Source organism: Arachis hypogaea, chromosome 14 (genome assembly GCF_003086295.3).
Source record: "Arachis hypogaea cultivar Tifrunner chromosome 14, arahy.Tifrunner.gnm2.J5K5, whole genome shotgun sequence".
Taxonomy (NCBI): Eukaryota; Viridiplantae; Streptophyta; class Magnoliopsida; order Fabales; family Fabaceae; genus Arachis; species Arachis hypogaea.
Window position 1 is genome coordinate 34,088,998 of NC_092049.1, and position 11,257 is coordinate 34,100,254.

Sequence of the window (11,257 nt, forward strand, 5' to 3'; positions counted from 1 at the left end):
TCATAGGGAATGATGATGATTGTCACGTTCATCACATTCAAGTTGAAGTGCGAATGAATATCTTAGAAGCGAAATAAGAAGAATTGAATAGAAAACAGTAGTACTTTGCATTAATCTTTGAGGAACAGCAGAGCTCCACACCTTAATCTATGGAGTGTAGAAACTCTACCGTTAAAAATACATAAGTGAAAGGTCCAGGAATGGCCGAATGGCCAGCCCCTCTGATCTAAGAACCAGGCGTCCAAAGATGGTCAAAAGGACTAGTAAAATGTCCTATTTATAATAAACTAGCTACTAGGGTTTACATGAGTAAGTAATTGATGCATAAATCCACTTCCGGGGCTCACTTGGTGTGTGCTTGGGCTGAGCTTGAGTGTTGCACGTGTAGAGGTCCTTCTTGGAGTTGAACGCCAATTTTTGTGCCAGTTTGGGCGTTCAACTCTGGTTTTGGATCTTTTTCTGGCGCTGGACGCCAGATTTGGGCAGAAAGCTGGCGTTGAACGCCAGTTTACGTCATCTATTCTTGGCTAAAGTATGGACTATTATACATTTCTGGAAAGCCCTGGATGTCTACTTTCCAACGCAATTGGAAGCGCGCCATTTCAAGTTCTGTAGCTCCATCAAATCCACTTTGAGTGAAGGGAGGTTAGAATCCAACAGCATCAGCAGTCCTTCTTCAACCTCTGAATCTGATTTCTGCTCAAGTCCCTCAATTTCAGCCAGAAAATACCTGAAATTATAGAAAAACACACAAACTCATAGTAAAGTCCAGAAATGTAAATTTAACATAAAAACTAATGAAAACATCCCTAAAAGTAACTAGATCCTACTAAAAACATACTAAAAACAATGTCAAAAAGCGTATAAATTATCCGCTCATCACAACACCAAACTTAAATTGTTGCTTGTCCCCAAGCAACTGAAAATCAAATAGGATAAAAAGAAGAGAATATACTATAAATTCCAAACTATCAATGAAACATAGCTTCAATCATATGAGCGGGACTTATAGCTTTTTGCCCCTTGAATAGTTTTGGCATCTCACTTCATCCATTGAAGTTCAGAATGATTGGCATCTATAGGAACTCAGAGTTCAGATAGTGTTATTGATTCTCCTAGTTCAGTATGATGATTCTTGAACACAACTATTTTATGAGTCTTGGCCGTGGCCCTAAGCACTTTGTTTTCCAGTATTACCACCGGATACATAAATGCCACAGACACATAATTAGGTGAACCTTTTCAGGTTGTGACTCAGCTTTGCTAAAGTCCCAAATTAGAGGTGTCCAGGGTTCTTAAGCACACTCTTTTTATTTTTTTTTGCTTTGGACCTTGACTTTAACCGCTCAGTCTCAAGTTTTCACTTGACACCTACACGCCACAAGCACATGGTTAGGGACAGCTTGGTTTAGCCACTTAGACCAGGATTTTATTCCTTTAGGCCCTCCTATCCACTGATGCTCAAAGCCTTGGGATCCTTTTTATTTGCCCTTGCCTTTTGGTTTTAAGGGTTATTGGCTTTTTGCTCTTACCTCTTGGTTTTAAGAGCTTTTGGCTTTTTCTGCTTGCTTTTTCCTTTTATTTCTATTTTTTTTCGCCTACTTTTTTTTCTTTTTTTTTCTGCAAGCTTTGTTCTTTGCTGCTTTTTCTTACTTCAAGAATCATTTTTATGATTTTTCAGATTATCAAATAACATGTTTCCTTGTCATCATTCTTTCAAGTGCCAACATATTTAACATTCTTAAACAACAACTTCAAAAGACATATGCACTGTTCAAGCATACATTCAGAAAACAAGAAGCATTGTCACCACATCAATATAATTAAACTAAGTTCAAGGATAAATTCAAAACTCATGTACTTCTTGTTCTTTTGAATTAAAATATTTTTCATTTAAGAGAGGTGATGGATTCGTAGGACATTCATAACTTTAAGACAAAGTTACTAACTACTAATGATCATGTAATGAAGACACAAACACAGATAAGCACATAGCATAGAAAACGAAAAACAGAAGAATTAAGAACAAGGAATGAATCCACCTTAGTGATGGTGGCGTTTCCTTCTTGAAGAACCAATGATGTCCTTGAGCTCTTCTATGTCTCTTCCTTGCCTTTGTTGCTCCCCCTTCATTGCTTTTAGATCTTCTCTGATTTCATGAAGGATGATGGAGTGCTCTTGATGTTCCACCCTTAGTTGCTTCCAATAATTGTGTGGAAGAAAATGTATCCCCTGAGGTATCTCAGGGATCTCTTGATTTGCAGTCAAATGTTCTACCACTGAGCTATAGACCCTTGATGGAAGCTTTTGTCTTCCCTTTCCTCTTTCTAGAGGTTTCTCTAGCCTTAGGTGCCATCAATGGTTATGGAAAAAACAAAGAAGCTATGCTTTTACCACACCAAACTTAGAATGTTGCTCGCCCTCGAGCAAAAGAAGAAAGAATAGAAGAATAAGAAGAAGACATGGAGGAGATGGATGGGAGTGTGTATTCGGCCATATGGGTGGGATTGGGTGGGAGAGAGATGTTGGATTTTGAAGGTAGTGGGTGTATGGATGTGAGTGGTAAATGGAAAACAGAAGGGATGATCATGAATGGAAAGAGAGATGATGAGGTAGGTGGAGATCCTGTGGGGTCCACAGATCCTGAGATGATCTTGTGGGGTCCACAGATCCTGAGGTGTCAAGGCATTTACATCCCTGCACCAATTTAGGCATGTAAAATGCCCTTGCACACAACTCTGGGCGTTCAGCGCCAGGTTGGTGCCCATTTTGGGCGTTCAACGCCCATTTGCTGCCATTTCTGGCGTTGAACGCCAGAACCATGCTTGTTCTGGGCGTTCAGCACCAGGATGCTGCCCATTCTGGGCGTTCAGTGCCAGAACCATGCTCTGTTCTGGCGTTTGAACGCCAGACAGATGCTCCTCCAGGGTGTGATTTTTCTTCTGCTGTTTTTGATTCCGTTTTTGATTTTTTTTGTTTGTTTTGTGACTCCACATGATCATGAACCTATAAAGACATATAACTAAGAAAAATATAGTTAGATAAATAAAAATTGGGTTGCCTCCCAACAAGCGCTTCTTTAATGTCAATAGCTTGACAGTGGGCTCTCATGGAGCCTCACGGATGTTCAGAGCATTGTTGAGACTCTCCAACACCAAACTTAGAGTTTGGATATGGGAGTTCAACACCAAACTTAGAGTTTGACTGTGAGGGCTTTGTTTGACTCTGCTTTGAGAGAAGCTTTTTCTGCTTCCTCTCCATGGATGCAGAGAGAGATCCTTGAGTTGTAAACACAAGGTTGTCCTCATTCAATTGAAGGATCAATTCTCCTCTGTCCACATCAATCACAGCTCTTGCTGTGGCTAGGAAAGGTCTTCCTAGGATGATGGATTCATCCTCTTTCTTCCCAGTATCCAGGACTATGAAATCAGCAGGGATGTAACGGTCTTCAACCTTTACTAACATGTCCTCTACTTGTCCATAAGCCTGTTTTCTTGAATTGTCTGCCATCTCTAATGAGATTTTAGCAGCTTGCACCTCATAGATTCCCAGTTTCTCTATTACAGAGAGGGGCATGAGGTTTATTCCTGAACCAAGGTCACACAGAGCCTTAAAGATCATGGTGCCTATGGTACAGGGTATTATAAACTTTCCAGGATCCTGTCTCTTCTGAGTCAATGTCAGTTGATCCAGATCACTTAGTTCATTGATAAACAAGGGAGGTTCAACTTCCCAAGTATCAATGCCAAATAATTTGGCATTCAGCTTCATGATTGCACCAAGAAACTTGGCAGTTTGCTCTTCAGTAACATCCTCATTCTCTTCAGAAGAGGAATACTCATCAGAGCTCATGAAGGGCATAAGGAGGTTCAATGGAATCTCTATGGTCTCTAGATGAGCCTCAGAGTCCTTTGGTTCCTCAGAGGGAAGCTCCTTATTGGTCACTGGACGTCCCAGGAGGTCTTCCTTCTTGGGATTTACGTCCTCCTCTCCCTCTTTGGGTTCGGCCATTTTGATTATGTCAATGGCCTTGCACTCTCCTTTTGGATTTTCTTCTGTATTGCTTGGGAGAGTGCTAGGAGGGATTTCAGTGATCCTTTTACTCAACTGACCCACTTGTGCTTCCAAATTTCTAATGGAAGACCTTGTTTCATTCATGAAACTCACAGTGGCCTTAGATAGATTAGAGACTAAGTTTGCTAAATTAGAAGTATTTTGTTCAGAGTTCTCTGTCTGTTGCTGAGTGGATGATGGAAAAGGTTTATTATTGTTAAACCTGTTTCTTCCACCATTATTAAAGCCTTGTTGAGGCTTTTGATCCTTCCATGAGAAATTTGGATGATTTCTCCATGATGAGTTATAGGTGTTTCCATAAGGTTCACCCATGTAATTTACCTCTGCTATTGCAGGGTTCTCAGGATCATAAGCTTCTTCTTCAGAAGATGCCTCTTGAGTACTGTTGGATGTAGCTTGCATTCCATTCAGACTCTGAGAAATCATATTGACTTGCTGAGTCAATATTTTATTCTGAGCCAATATGGCATTCAGAGTATCAACCTCAAGAATTCCCTTCTTCATAGGCGTCCCATTATTCACAGGATTCCTTTCAGAAGTGTACATGAACTGGTTATTTGCAACCATGTCAATGAGTTCTTGAGCTTTTGCAGGCATTTTCTTTAGGTGAATGGATCCACCTGCAGAGGTATCCAATGACATCTTAGATAACTCAGACATACCATCATAGAATATATCCAGGATGGTCCATTCTGAAAGCATGTCAGAAGGATACTTTTTGGTCAGTCCTTTGTATCTCTCCCAAGCTTCATAGAGGGATTCACCTTCTTTCTGTCTGAAGGTTTGAACATCCACTCTAAGCTTGCTCAGCTTTTGAGGAGGAAAGAACTTGGCTAAGAAAGCCTTGACCAGCTTATCCCAAGAGTTTAGGCTATCCTTAGGTTGAGAGTCCTACCATATTCTAGCTCTGTCTCTTACAGCAAATGGAAAAAGCATGAGCCTGTAGACTTCAGGATCTATTCCATTAGTCTTAACGGTATCACAGATCTGCAAGAATTCAGTTAAGAACTGAAAAGGATCTTCAGATGGAAGTCCATGAAACTTGCAGTTCTGCTGCATCAGAGAAACTAATTGAGGTTTCAGCTCAAAATTGTTTGCTCCAATAGCAGGAATGGAGATGCTTCTTCCATGTAAATTGGAATTAGGTGCAGTAAAGTCACCAAGCATCCTCCTTTCATTGTTGTTGGGTTCGGCTGTCATCTCCTTTACTTGTTCGAAATTTTAAATCAAGTTGTCTCTGGATTGTTGTAATTTAGCTTCTCTTAATTTCCTTTTTAGAGTCCTTTCAGGTTCTGGATCAGCTTCAACAAGAATGCCTTTTTCTCTGTCCCTGTTCATAAGAAAGAGGAGAGAGAAAGAAAAGAAGAGGAATCCTCTATGTCATAGTATAGGGATCCCTTTGTGAGTGGAAGAAAAGAGGGAGATAAAGAATGTAATGTAATGGAAGAAACACAACTGTGAGGAGGGTAGAGATGTGAGATGAAATGTTAGTAAATGAATAAATAAATAGAAGGAAATGAGAGAGAAGGAATTTTCAAAAATAATTTTTGAAAAAGAGTTAGTGATTTTTGAAAATAGTTTTTGAAAAATGTTAGTAGTTTTTCGAAAATTAAGATTTAAAAATTAAAATAATAGTTAATTAAAAAGAAATTTTGAAAAAGAAGGAAGGAATTTCGAAAATGAGAGAGAGAGAGTTAGTTAGGTGGTTTTGAAAAAGATAAGAAACAAACAAAGAGTTAGTTAGTTAGTTGAAACAAATTTTGAAAAGATAGGAAGTTAGGAAGTTAGAAAAGATATTTTGAAATCAAATTTTTGAAAAAGATAAGATAAGAAGATATTTTTGAAAAGATATGAGAGAAATTAGTTTTTGAAAAAGATTTGATTTTTTTTAAAATCACAATTAATGACTTGATTCACAAGAAATCACAAGATATGATTCTAGAACTTAAAGTTTGAATCTTTCTTAACAAGCAAGTAACAAACTTGAAATTTTTGAATCAAAACTTTAATTGTTATTGTTATTTTCGAAAATTTGATATAAAATTAAGAAAAAGATTTTTTTGAAAAATATTTTTATAATTTTCGAAAATAACTAAGAAATTTGAAAAAGATTTGATTTTTGAAAAAGATTTTAAAAAAGATAAGATTTTCAAATTGAAAATTTGATTTGACTCATGAAAACAACTTAGATTTTAAAATTTTTTTGAAAAAGTCAATCCAAATTTTCGAATTTGATGAGAGAAAAAGGGAAAGATATTTTTTTGATTTTTTTGAATTTTTATGATGAGAGAGAAAAACAAGTAAAATAATGCAATGCATGAAATTTTTAGATCAAAACAATGAATGTATGCAAGAATGCTATGAATGTCAAGATGAACACCAAGGACACCGTGAATATCATGATGAACATCAAGAACATATTTTTGAAAAATTTTATATGCAAAGAAAACATGCACGACACCAAACTTAGAAATCTTTCATGTTTAGACTCTAATAAACGAAAGATGCACATGTAAAACAAGAAAAGACACAAAACAAGAAAACATCAAGATCAAACAAGAAGACTGACCAAGAACAACTTGAAGATCATGAAGAACACTATGAATGCATGAATTTTCGAAAAATGCAAGATGAATATGCAAGTGACACCAAACTTATGATATGACTCAAGACTCAAACAAGAAACACAAAAATATTTTTTATTTTTATGATTTTCTAAATTTTTTTTTTGGTTTTTTTTTTCGAAAATTATTTGAAAAACAAAGATAAGGATTTCAAAATCTTTAATATGAATTCCAGGAATCTTGTCATGTTAGTCTTAAAGCTCCAATCAAAGGGTCAGGCATGGCTTAATAGCCAGCCAAGCTTTAATAAAAATATGAGTGTAATTCAGACATGACAAGCCTGACATACCCTATCCAGAAGGATTGGGCATGACTCCACTGAGGTGATTAGCCAATCCCAAAGCAGTTTGGGTATGGCTTTACAGTCAGATAGGATTCATCATGCTTCATGAAACACTAGAATTCATTCTTAAAAATTTTTGAAGCCATAGAATAATTTATTTTTGAAAACATTATTTTTAAAAAAATTTTTTCGAAAACAGGTGAGAAAATTTTGAAAAATTTTTGAAAAGAAAACAAAAAGAAAATTACCTAATATGAGCAACAAGATGAACCGTCAGTTGTCCAAACTCGAACAATCCCCGGCAACGGCGCCAAAAACTTGCTGCGCAGAAATTGTGATTACACTTTAATTATGTAAAATTTATCGCTCTTTCTTTCCCTGGTAATGGTGCCAAAAACATGATGCCAATACCATGGTTCACAACTTCGCACAACTAACCAGCAAGTGCACTGGGTCGTCCAAGTAATACCTTACGTGAGTAAGGGTCGAATCCCACGGAGATTGTTGGTATGAAGCAAGCTATGGTCACCTTGTAAATCTCAGTCAGGCGAATATAAAATAGTAATGGAGTTTTCGAATAATAATTAATAAAATATGGATAGAAATACTTATGTAAATCATTGGTGAGAATTTCAGATAAGCGAATAGAGATGCTTTCGTTCCTCTGAACCTCTGCTTTCCTGCTATCTTCATCCAATCAGTCTTACTCCTTTCTATGGCTGGCTTTATGTGATACATCACCACTGTCAATGGCTACTTTCGGTCTTCTCTCGGGAAATTGATCCAAATGCCCTGTCACGGCACGGCTAATCGTCTGGAGGCATCACCTTTGTCAATGGCTTCATCTTATCCTCTCAGTGAAAATGGTCAACGCACCCTGTCACGGCACGGCTATTCATCTGTCGGTTCTCGATCATGCTGGAATAGGATTTACTATCCTTTTGCGTCTGTCACTACGCCCGGCAATCACGAGTTTGAAGCTCGTCACAGTCATTCAATCATTGAATCCTACTCGGAATACCACAGACAAGGTTTAGACCTTCCGGATTCTCTTGAATGCCGCCATCATTCTAGCTTACACCACGAAGATTCCGATTAAGAGATCTAAGAGATACTCATTCAATCTAATGTAGAACGGGAGTGGTTGTCAGGCACGCGTTCATAGGGAATGATGATGATTGTCACGTTCATCACATTCAAGTTGAAGTGCGAATGAATATCTTAGAAGCGAAATAAGAAGAATTGAATAGAAAACAGTAGTACTTTGCATTATTCTTTGAGAAACAGCAGAGCTCCACACCTTAATCTATGGAGTGTAGAAACTCTACCATTAAAAATACATAAGTGAATGTCCTAAGAACCAGGCGTCCAAAGATGGTCAAAAGGACTAGTAAAATGTCCTATTTATAATAAACTAGCTACTAGGGTTTACATGAGTAAGTAATTGATGCATAAATCCACTTTCGGGGCCCACTTGGTGTGTGCTTGGGCTGAGCTTGAGTGTTGCACGTGTAGAGGTCCTTCTTGGAGTTGAACGCTAGTTTTTGTGCCAGTTTGGGCGTTCAACTCTGGTTTTGGATCCTTTTCTGGCGCTGGACGCCAGATTTGGGCAGAAAGCTGGCATTGAATGCCAGTTTACGTCATCTATTCGTGGCCAAACTATAGACTATTATACATTGCTGCAAAGCCCTGGATGTCTACTTTCCAACACAATTGGAAGCGCGCCATTTCGAGTTCTGTAGCTCCAGAAAATCCACTTTGAGTGCAGGGAGGTCAGAATCCAACAGCATCAGCAGTCCTTCTTCAACCTCTGAATCTGATTTCTGCTCAAGTCCCTCAATTTCAGCCAGAAAATACCTAAAATCATAGAAAAACACACAAACTCATAGTAAAGTCCAGAAATGTGAATTTAACATAAAAACTAATGAAAACATCCCTAAAAGTAACTAGATCCTACTAAAAACATACTAAAAACAATGTCAAAAAGCGTATAAATTATCCGCTCATCAGCCTCCCAACAAGCGCTTCTTTAATGTCAATAGCTTGACAGTGAGCTCTCATGGAGGATCACAGATAATCAGAGCAAGGTTGGGACCTCCCAACACCAAACTTAGAGTTTGGTTGTGGCCTCCCAACACCAAACTTAGAGTTTGACTGTGGGAGATTTGGTTGACTCTGCAGTGAGAGAAGCTTTTCATGCTTCCTCTCCATGGTTACAGAAGGAGATCCTTGAGTTTTAAACACAAGGTAGTCCTCCTTCAGTTGAAGGATCAATTCTCCTCTGTCCACATCAATCACAGCTCTTGCTGTGGCTAGGAAGGGTCTTCCAAGGATGATGGATTCATCCTCATCCTTCCCAGTGTCTAGGATTATGAAATCAGCAGGGATGTAAAGGCCTTCAACCTTTACTAACACGTCCTCTACTAGTCCATAAGCCTGTTTTCTTGAGTTGTCTGCCATCTCTAATGAGATTCTGGTAGCTTGCACCTCAAAGATTCCCAGTTTCTCCATTACGGAGAGGGGCATGAGGTTTATCCCTGACCCAAGGTCACATAGAGCCTTCTCAAAGGTCATGGTGCCTATGGTACAAGGTATTAAGAACTTTCCAGGATCCTGTTTCTTCTGAGGCAATCTCAGTTGATCCAGATCACTCAGTTCACTGGTGAGCAAGGGAGGTTCATCTTCCCAAGTCTCATTACCAAATAATTTGGCATTCAGCTTCATGATTGCACTAAGGTACTTGGCAACTTGCTCTTCAGTAACATCTTCATTCTCTTCAGAAGAAGAATACTCATCAGAGTTCATAAATGGCATAAGGAGGTTTAATGGAATCTCTATGATCTCCAGATGAGCCTCAGATTCCTTTGGTTCCTCAAAAGAAAACTCCTTGTTGATCACTGGACGTCCCAGGAGGTCTTCCTCACTGGGATTCACGTCCTCTCCCTCCCTTGTAGGTTCGGCCATGATGGTTAAATCAATGGCCTTGCACTCTCTTTTTGGATTCTCTTCTGTATTGCTTGGGAGAGTACTAGAAGGGATTTCAGTGACTATTTTACTCAGTTGGCCCACTTGTGCCTCCAAATTCCTAATGGAGGACCTTATTTCATTCATGAAACTCACAGTGGCCTTAGATAGATCAGAGACTATATTTGCTAAGTTAGATAGATTCTGCTCAGAATTCTCTGTCTGTTGCTGAGTGGATGATGGAAAAGGTTTGCTATTACTAAACCTGTTTCTTCCACCATTATTAAAGCCTTGTTGAGGCTTTTGTTGATCCTTCCATGAGAAATTTGGATGATTTCTCCATGAGGGATTATAGGTGTTTCCATAGGGTTCCCCCATGTAATTCACCTCTGCTATTGCAGGCTTCTCAGGATCATAAGCTTCTTCTTCAGAAGATGCTTCTTTAGTACTGTTGGATGATTCCTTCAATCCATTCAGACTCTGAGAAATTATATTGACTTGATGAGTCAATATTTTATTCTGAGCCAATATGGCATTCAGAGTATCAATTTCAAGAACTCCCTTCCTCTGAGGCGTCCCATTTATCACAGGATTCCTTTCAGAAGTGTACATGAATTGGTTATTTGCAACCATGTCATTGAGTTCTTGAGCTTCTGCAGGCGTTTTCTTTAGGTGGATGGATCCACATATAGAATGGTCCAGTGACATCTTTGATAACTCAGACAGACCATCATAGAATATATCCAGGATGGTCCATTCTGAAAGCATGTCAGAAGGATACTTTTTGGTCAGTTCCTTGTATCTCTCCCAAGCTTCATAGATGGATTCTCCTTCTTTCTGTCTGAAGGTTTGAACATCCACTATAAGCTTACTAAGCTTTTGAGGAGGAAAGAACTTGGCTAGAAAAGCCGTGACCAGCTTATCCCAAGAGTTCAGGCTATCTTTAGGTTGAGAGTCCAACTATACTCTAGCTCTGTGTAAGACCCAGAACTTTTGAGAAATCTTATTATGATCAAGTCTCAAATCATATAGTTATTTATAGCCTTAATTTTAGAAATTATTTTATCATAGATAATTAAGGCAATTTTTGATTTATTGGATTTGAGACGAGTTATGATTATTATCCAATTTTATAATTATTGGGTTATTTTCTATATTTAAATTATAAAGTTGATAGTTAGGAAATAATAAGGATTTTATATGATATGGACTAAATAATCAATATTTTAATATATTGATATTGCTGTTTTGGAAAATAGAGAAATTAATTATATTATTTTTAAATTTTGGATTGGACATTTTATTGAAAATA

At 38.1% G+C, this 11,257-nt stretch overlaps 2 non-coding genes across 2 annotated transcripts; both read left to right on the top strand.

Moving 5' to 3' along the window:
• The first annotated feature begins 4,770 nt into the window (after positions 1 to 4,770).
• On the top strand, positions 4,771 to 4,878 carry LOC112745114 (small nucleolar RNA R71). Its single transcript, XR_003173059.1, has one exon. It is a non-coding gene; the product is annotated as a small nucleolar RNA R71 (small nucleolar RNA).
• Positions 4,879 to 10,707: 5,829 nt separating this feature from the next.
• On the top strand, positions 10,708 to 10,815 carry LOC112745799 (small nucleolar RNA R71). The gene has a single exon (XR_003173710.1). It is a non-coding gene; the product is annotated as a small nucleolar RNA R71 (small nucleolar RNA).
• Positions 10,816 to 11,257: the final 442 nt, after the last annotated feature.